Source organism: Capra hircus, chromosome 13 (genome assembly GCF_001704415.2).
Source record: "Capra hircus breed San Clemente chromosome 13, ASM170441v1, whole genome shotgun sequence".
NCBI lineage: Eukaryota > Metazoa > Chordata > Mammalia > Artiodactyla > Bovidae > Capra > Capra hircus.
Genome location: NC_030820.1, coordinates 19,402,690 through 19,411,537, shown reverse-complemented (window position 1 = coordinate 19,411,537; position 8,848 = coordinate 19,402,690). Strand labels below are relative to the sequence as shown.

General features: G+C 36.1%; 1 non-coding gene across 1 annotated transcript; it reads left to right on the top strand.

Moving 5' to 3' along the window:
• On the top strand, positions 282-8,576 carry LOC102178346. The gene is made up of 3 exons (XR_001918968.1): positions 282-353; positions 5,169-5,252; positions 8,493-8,576. It is a non-coding gene; the product is annotated as an uncharacterized LOC102178346 (transcript).

Below are 8,848 nucleotides of genomic sequence, written 5' to 3'. Positions count from 1 at the left end.
GAGTGGGTTGCCATTTCCTTCTCCATACTAGATATATGGCCTTGGTGAAATCATTGAACATTTCTGAGCCTCAATATAATGAGGTTTATAAGACTTCCAGTTCTAGAGGTATTATGTGTGCAGTCCAGGCATTTCATTATAACTCTTCTCCTATAATAAAAATATCTAATAAGAATACACACATATTACACACACACACACACACACACAAACATACACATGTTAATGTTTAGCTTACAAATGTATCTTGAAACTGTTTATTCCTGTAGCATCTGATACAGAGCTATTCCCAGATATTATTGGGAGACGTTTCTTGAAGAGTGAATTGAAGACACAACCCAAGAACCATCTTGGTAAGAACAATATTTTGAGTCTGTTTCCTGTTGTTTTTATTAATAGCTTCTCTGAAGTTTGTTTAACTTTGCATCTTTAGTGACTACAGCGCCTATATGCTATTATTACAGGATTAAAAAGTGTCATCAATTCCCTCCTATAATTACTAGAATTCTAGCAGTTACTGTCAGTGGGGAATTAGCTGCATATTGTTAATTTTAGAATTTATTTGATTCAAAAGTGATCCATAAAAAATTCAGTGATACAGTGAAATAAGCCAAACAGAGAAAGACAAATACCATATGATTTCACTTGTAGGTGGAATTTTAAAAGTTAACCATATGTTACTTTAATAATAAGAAACAATAAGTTGTTTCTTGGGAAACAGAAAAGAAACTTAAAACAAAAATAGTGCTCTGAAGTTCTAAACACTCAAGTAATTAGAGTGGCCCTGATGGCCAAGGTATAAACTGTATTTACATTACTATATAAATATTGTAGTCTGAAGAGCAAGACTCTTGGGTGGCATCCTCTTTTGTTCATCGTCTTTCTCCTCCTGTGCAGCTTTCCATAAACAACCATGTTTTTTTCATTTTTTTCTCCTTCTTTGTGAAACAAAATACATGTTTCCAATGTACTTTATGGGTACCACATGAATAAGTTCATGTCAAAAAAGCAGAAGGAAATGGGTTAAAGTTTAAAAAACAGAATTCCATGCTTCAAAAGACAGTATTAAAGAGTATTTCCTGTTCTTCTATTAATTGACTTAAAAAAACAGTTGTATAGAACAGTATAAAACATATGGAAAAGTTATATATGCTGTTTTTGTTCAGTCACTAAGTCATGTCCAAGTCTTTGCAATCGCATGAGCTATAGCATGCCAGGCTTCCCTGAACTTTACCATCTCCTGGAGTTTGCTCAAACTCACTGAGTGTGCACACTGAGTCAGTGATGGAATCAAACCATCTCATCTTCTGTTGCCCCCTTCTCCTCCTGCCTTCAGTCTTTCCCAGCATCAGGGTCTTTTCGAGTGAGTCTTCTCTTCGCATCAGGTGGCCAAAGTATTGGAGCATCAGCATCAGTCCTTCCAATGAATATTCAGGACAGATTTCCTTTAGGATTGACTGGTTTGATCTCCTTGCTGTCCAAGGGACTCTCAAGAGTCTTCTTCAGCACCAAAGTTTGAAAACATCAGTTCTTCAGTGCTCAGCCTTCCTTATGGTCCAACTCTCACATCCATACATGACTACTGGAAAAACCGCAGCTTTGACTATACAGAATTTTGACAGCAAAATGATACCTCTGCTTTTTAATACACTGTCTAAGTTTGTCATAGCTTTTCTTGCAAGGAGCAAGTGTCTTTTCATTTCATGGCTGCAATCACTACCTGCAGTGATTTTGAAGCCCGAGAAAATAAAATCTGTCATTGTTTCCATCTTTTCCCCAATCTATTTGCCATGAAATGATAGGACCAGATGTCATGATCTTAGTTTTTGAATGTTGAGTTTTAAGCTAGCTTTCACTTTCATCAAAAGGCTCTTTAATTCTTCTTCACTTTCTGCCATAAGGGTGGTGTCATGTGCATATCTGAGGTTGTTGGTATTTCTCCCAGCAGTCTTGATTCCTGCTTGTGATTCTTCCAGCCTGACATTTTGAATGATGTACTCTGCATATAAGTTAAATAAACGGGGTGACAACATACAGCCTTTATACACCCCTTTCCCAACTTTGAACCAGTCTGTTGTTCCACATCCAGTTCTAATTGTTGCTTCTTGACCTGCATACAGGTTTCTCAGGAGGCAGGTAAGATGGTCTGGTATTCCCACCTCTTTAAGAATTTTCCACAGTTTGTTGTGATCCATATAGTCAATGGCTTTAGCATAGTCAAGGAAACAGAAATAAATGATTTTCTGAAATTGTCTTGCTTTTTCTATGATCTAGGGTGGCAATTTGATCTCTGGTTCCTCTGCCTTTTTAAAATCCAGCTTGTACATCTGGAAGTTCTTGGTTCATGTACTGTTGAAGCCTAGCTTGAAGGATTTTGAGCATTATCTCTCCAGCATGTAAAACAAGTGCAGTCATAAGGTAGTTTGAACATTCTTTGGCACTGCCTTTCCTTGGAATTGGAATGAAAACTGACCTTTTCCAGTCCTGTGGCCACTACTGAGTTTTCCAAATTTGCTGGCATATTGAGTGCAGCACTTTAATGACATCATTTTAAGATTTTCAGTAGCTCAGCTGAAATTCCATCACTTCATATAGCTTTCTTTGTAGTACTTGACTTCACACTCTAGGTTGTCTGGCTATAGCTCAGTGACCACACCATCATGGTTATCTGGGTCATTTGGACTTTTTTGTAGAGTATCTGTGTATTCTTGCCACCTCTTAATCTCTTCTATTTCTTAGGTCCTTACCATTTCTGTCCTTTATTGTGCCCATCTTTGAATGAAATGTTCCCTGGGCATCTCTAATTTTCTTGAAGAGATCTCTAGTCTTTCCCATTCTATTGTTTTCCTCTGTTTCTTGGCATTGTTCACTTAAGACTTTCTTATCTCTCCTTGCGCTTCTTTGGAACTCTGCATTCAGTTGGGTATGTCTCCCTTTCTCCTTTGCTTTTGCTTTCTCAGCTATTTGTAAGACAGTCTCCTCAGACAACCATTTTGCCTTGTTAAATTTCTTTCTCTTTGAGATATTTCAAAGATTTTTCTAGTGCAAACCTTTTAATTCCTAGCGCTTAAACTCAGTCTTCCCTTAAATGCTATTCTTTTTTTAAATTGGAGGATAATTGCTTTGAAATGTTCTGTTGGTTTCTCCTGTATAGCACTGTGAATCAGCCATAAGTATACATATATTCCCTCCCTGGTGAGCCTCCTTCCCCTTCATCCCCATCCCACACCTCTAGGTTGTCATAGAGTACCAATCTGAGCTCCCTTTTTAGACAGCAGTTTTCCCCTAGCTAGCTATTTTGCACAAAGTAGTGTTATGTATTGCAGTGCTGCTCTGTCAATTTGCCCCACCCTCTCCTTCCCCCACTATGTCCACAAGTCTGTTCTCTATGTCTACATCTCTATGCCTGCCCTGGAAATAGGTTCATCAGTACCATTTTTCTAGATTCCACATATATGTGTTAATATACCATATCAAATCCTGAAGGAAATCAACCCTGAATACTCACTGGAAGGACTGATGCTGAAGCTCCAATTCTCTAGCCACCTGATGTGAAGAGCCAGCTCATTGTGAAAGATCCTGATGCTGGAAAAGATTGAAGGCAAATTAAGAGGGCAGCAGAGGATGAGATGGTTGGATAGCATCACCGACTCAATGGACATGAACTTGGGCAAACTCTGGGAGACAGTGAGGGACAGGGAGGCCTGACATGCTGCAGTCCATGGGGTCGCGAAGAGTCAGACATGACTTAATGACTGAACAACAATGAGATCAAATGCTGTTCTGATTGCCTCCCAGCTTATCTGAGGATCCTCTGCTTTCTTGAGTCAAATGATTCCATTCTCCTTATTAATTAACTGGAGGAAGATGAAAGTGGCTAAAATATGTATGCTAATCCCTAATTTTGTGTGGCTATAAATTTTATTACTCCCACTAAGTGTTATTTATTGAAGACTTACATGGCCAATCTGATTCATTTTTGTTCATTTTGTTATTGATGTTCCAGGAGATATCTTCTCTGTAAAGAATGCAATGTAGTACACTTGGGCTGCCAAAATCATAGTGCCTTTTGCATTTATGCATGGGCTCAGCCCTTTTTTCAAAGGAGTCTTCTACTGGATAATGTCAGGATCATGACAGGTTTCCAGCTACGTTTACTTGCTCAACTGGAACCAACTTTCATGCACTAACTTTTTGATCCAGGGAAACAAGCATTCAAACAGAGCCCGGTTAAAACCACTAGCATCAAAATGCAACTGCGTGCATGCCCTTTAGGTTCCCAATCCTCATTATCCCTTTCTCAGTATGAATGTCTTTAAATTAACTTTCATGTGTTTTTTATGTCATCCAATCTTGGTTAATTGCTGTCAATTATACCAAAAACTTTAGACCACATAAAAATTCAAATGGAAATGGATCCTATCAGAGTCCTGGTTCTGGTACAAATATTGCCATTTCCTCCTTGCAAGACATGAAATGTATATGCCCAAGGAATCCCAGAGGCACTTTTTCTTTAAGTCAGTGATACCCACATGATTTACAGTTATGTACCCTAAAAGGGAATTAAAATTTTCCTGAGTAAGTCAAAGAATTTCTGGCTCATGGTAAGTTTCTATGACTAAGAAGACTCTTGTTTATATCTTGTCCTGATGGGGAAAAAAATGTGAAGTTGTGCCTCATTGGGAACATCCTTACAGAGTAACTTTACTTTTGATACGAACTTGGAAATTATATTACTATCATAAATTCTCCGGAATGCTTTCAGCTTGTGTAAAAGAGAGCATTGTATAGAAAAATCACTGGTTAAGGAATTAAACATGGTTAAAAGATACTGGCAAAAGGATTATAGAAAAGGCACTGGTTAGGCACAAAGTGGTACATCCATTTGTCATTCCCTGAATGTTTGATTTTGGTCATATCCGAAATATATCTAAACTTCAATATAATGTAACTTACATACTAATAATTGCTTCATCTGTTCTAATTTAAGGTTTTGTGATTCTCCAAACCAGACATTTCAATATAACTCATCTTTCATAACAGTAAATACTATTTAGGTCAATCATACACACACGCATGTGCACAAACACACACATGCAAATGCACACACATGTTTGTGTGTAAATAGTTACCTTGTAAAGCGTTTTGAAATTTGTTCTTTTCTACAGGGACTAATATACAAGGCTTGACAGGTAAAACTGGAAGAGGTGTAATAAAGGGACGATTCAAGACACAATCAAGGAATCTCCTTGGTAAGAATAGGAATTTTACAAATCTAAGATTTCAGGTTTACTTATCTTCTCTAGAGATATTTAAACAAGGGTCATGAATAACATCAGCATCTATGTTTTAATATTACATGGGCTGAAATTTTCAAGAATTTTTTCCTTAAATTCATTTTATATTAAATATCAATGTAAAACTATCTACATATTATTAATGGTAGAACTCATTCACTTAGGATGTAATCCATAAAAACCAGTCCTTTAATAAACTTAGCATATGCTTGGTAAAAAATATGCCCAATTATATTCTATTCACTTTCTGTTTTCAGCTTAGGTAGACATTTCTCTTGAATTTGCAAGTGCAGAAAGACTAGATAAGGAATGTGATAAGAAGAATATAACATCTCAGTGGTTATCACTTCCCTCTTTATTAGACCTGTAGTAACAGCATTACACACATTTCTTTATGGTGTTTTCTGTGATATTAAAAGAAGACGTCTAAATAGAGATAAAAGGAAAACAGACATTCGAACAGAACCCTGTAACTACAAACACCAAGAGGCTGCTGTGTGCATGCCTGATGATGTGCCCTCTGAGGAGCAATGGGTGAGGCTTCACACCTCAGGAAAAAAGAGACGTTAGTAAGACACTTCTGAGAAATCACTGTAAATAAGCAAACAAACAAGCGAACACACTAAACAACAAGCCTTATATAGGGAAACAAATTAGAATCCAGAAATACTATGATATATTATCTAAAACGTCCATGCTAAGTCGCTTCAGTCATGTCCAACTCTTTGCGACTGCATGGACTGTAGCCTGCCAGGTTCCTCTATCCATGGAATTCTCCAGGCAAGAATACTGGAGTAGGTTGCCATGCCTTTCTCCAGAGATCTTCCCGACCCAAGGATCGAACCCACATCTCTTATGTTTCCTGCATTGGCAGGCGGGTTCTTTACCACTAGTGCCACCCTGTAAGCCCCTAAAATGTCCAGTTATTAGCAAAAAAAAATTAAGACATGCAAAGAAATAGTAAATTGTGACCCATGCACAGGAGAAAGCAGGAAACAAAATATGCTTGTGAGAGTCTTGGATGTTGGATTTAGCAGACAGGGATGACCTAATAGTTATTATAAATAGAAAAAGGAAATTTTGTTTTAAGAAAACAAAGATATGGTGAAAATATTTCATCAACTAGATATTATCATCTAAAAATAAAAATGTAGAAGAACCAAATGTGGTTGAAATATACAATAAATGAAATGAAAATACTGCCTAAGGGAAGAGATTGAATTAGTCTGAAGAAAGAAACGGTGAATTTAAGGTAATGGGAAATACTAGGAGAGAGAGTGCAGTAAAAATATTTGAAAAGATGGCTTAAAATTATGTAAATAACACTAGATGGTAGTTAATAGAACAAACACTACATATACTTACTAAACTTGCTCTAATTTTGTCTCTCAGATTCTTTAAAAATCGTATAGGTTCATAAATAATTATAAGGACAATTTTAATAATGTCTTTAATTTTATACATATAATACGTAATTCAGTAGCACAAAAATGGGAATAAGGGAATAAAACTATATGTCAGTCATGCTTCTGCATTTTCCTACAATTTAATTAGTATGACTCTGAAGTTGATTCTAAAATTGACTATGGCGATTGTCACATATTCTAAAAATATATTAATAACCATTGATTACATGTTTAAAATGGGCATGTTATATGTTAAACTTTAAAAAAACAGTAAACTCCAAGAAGGATAGGAGTTTTCTTTAAATACTTAAAAGCAATGGGAAGATGTTGTGAAGAAGGAAAATTGTGGCTCTGAATAAATTAGGCTTCTTTACCACATATCATTGAGGCTTCCAGTGTTTAACCCAATCTGTCCTCAAAGGCTATTCCCATTGCCTCCCTACTTACCTAAGAAGCCTTTGCTTTTTCAAATCAAATGAATCAGGTCTTCTAATTTTTTTTCCGTTGGAGAAGCATCAGCAGCTAGAGTCTGCTAATCTTTTATGTTATGTGTTGCCATAGCACATATGACTTTCACAAATGCTGAATCTAATGTATCTTTGGTTTTAGTAATGATGCCGCATGGTCTTCACCTCTGTTTAGATTGCAGTGGTGATAAATTTGTGCTGCCTCAGAGATAGCACACGCTTGAAATATTCATGGGCTCAGTCATTTCTCCAAAGCAGGACTTCTGGTTTATAAATTCTGGATATGACAGTTTCCACCTTTACTTATATGCTGTATTAGAACCAAATTTTGCCCACCAAAGTCTTTACCTAATAGATGACCCAAAGTTACCAATTCTAATTATTTATTTTGCAATATAAAATTATTTTAAATAAATTTTTTTCTGTCATTGAACCTATATCGTTGCTTCTGAATCCATCAAAAGATGAAAATCACACAAAGACTCAAATGGAAAGAGGTATAATACCAATGCTAATATTCATGCAAATTACTCATTTCCTCTTCCCCAAGTAAAAGATCTGGGATAAAGTGCCAGTCTACAGATAACTTGTTAACTTTTCCATCAGTGCTGTCTTTTGATTTATAGTTGTTGTTATTTGGTCGCTAAGTTGTGTCCAACTCTTTGCTACCCCGTGGACTGCAGCATGCCATGCTTTCCTTTCCTTCACTACCTCCCACAGGTTGCTCAAATTTATGTCCATGACTTACATAACCTTTAAAAAAGGAATTAAAATATTCCTGGACAAAGTCAAAGAATTTCTGCCTCACAGTAACATTCTGTGACTATGATGGCCATCATTTTTTCCAGGCAACTTGGCCCAGGAAAAAAAAAAAAATGTCATGTCTGGCCTTACCAGGTATAATTCTTACCATTTGATGTAGTTTTAATGTACACAATGTAGTTTTAATATAGTTTTAATGTAGTGAAAAGTTATGTTAATTAAGATAAACTCTCTAGGATGACTTGGAATTTGCAAAAAGACTGTGTTTTATGGAAAAAGCCCTAATTAAAGAATTATGAGGCATCAGTCTATGAATCACTTTTATCACTACTTGGCTATATAGTCTTAGTCAAACTAATAAACATTTCTAAGGTACAATATAATGAGGCTTATATGGTTGCCAATGGTTCTCCCAATTCTAAGGTGTTTCGATTCTGTAAGTAAGACATTTCATTATAATTCTTCTATAATAAAATGCTAATTAAAGGAGTATTACACACAAACTCACACAACTATATGTTGATATTTACCTTATGTTTTGAAACTGTTTATTGCTATAGACACTGATACAGAGCACTTCCCAAATGCTGTTGGAAGGAGTATGCTGAAGAGTGGTATCAAGACACAATCCAAGAGTCATCCTGGTAAAAGTAAGAATATTGCAAGTCTATTCTGGCCTATTTACCTTTTCCAGAGTTTGAGTTTGAGTCTGATTATAGTACCTATATGCTGTTATTACAGGATACAGTATCTTCATAAATTCCCTTCTAAAGTTAGAACTGCTGGAACTCCAGCAGCTATTATCAATGGAAAATTAGTTACATATTTTAAATTTCAGAGCTCCTTCTTTTAAAAAGTGATCCTCAAAATTTCAGTGGTATAGTGATCTTGGAATATACTTAATGAAAGCATTTCA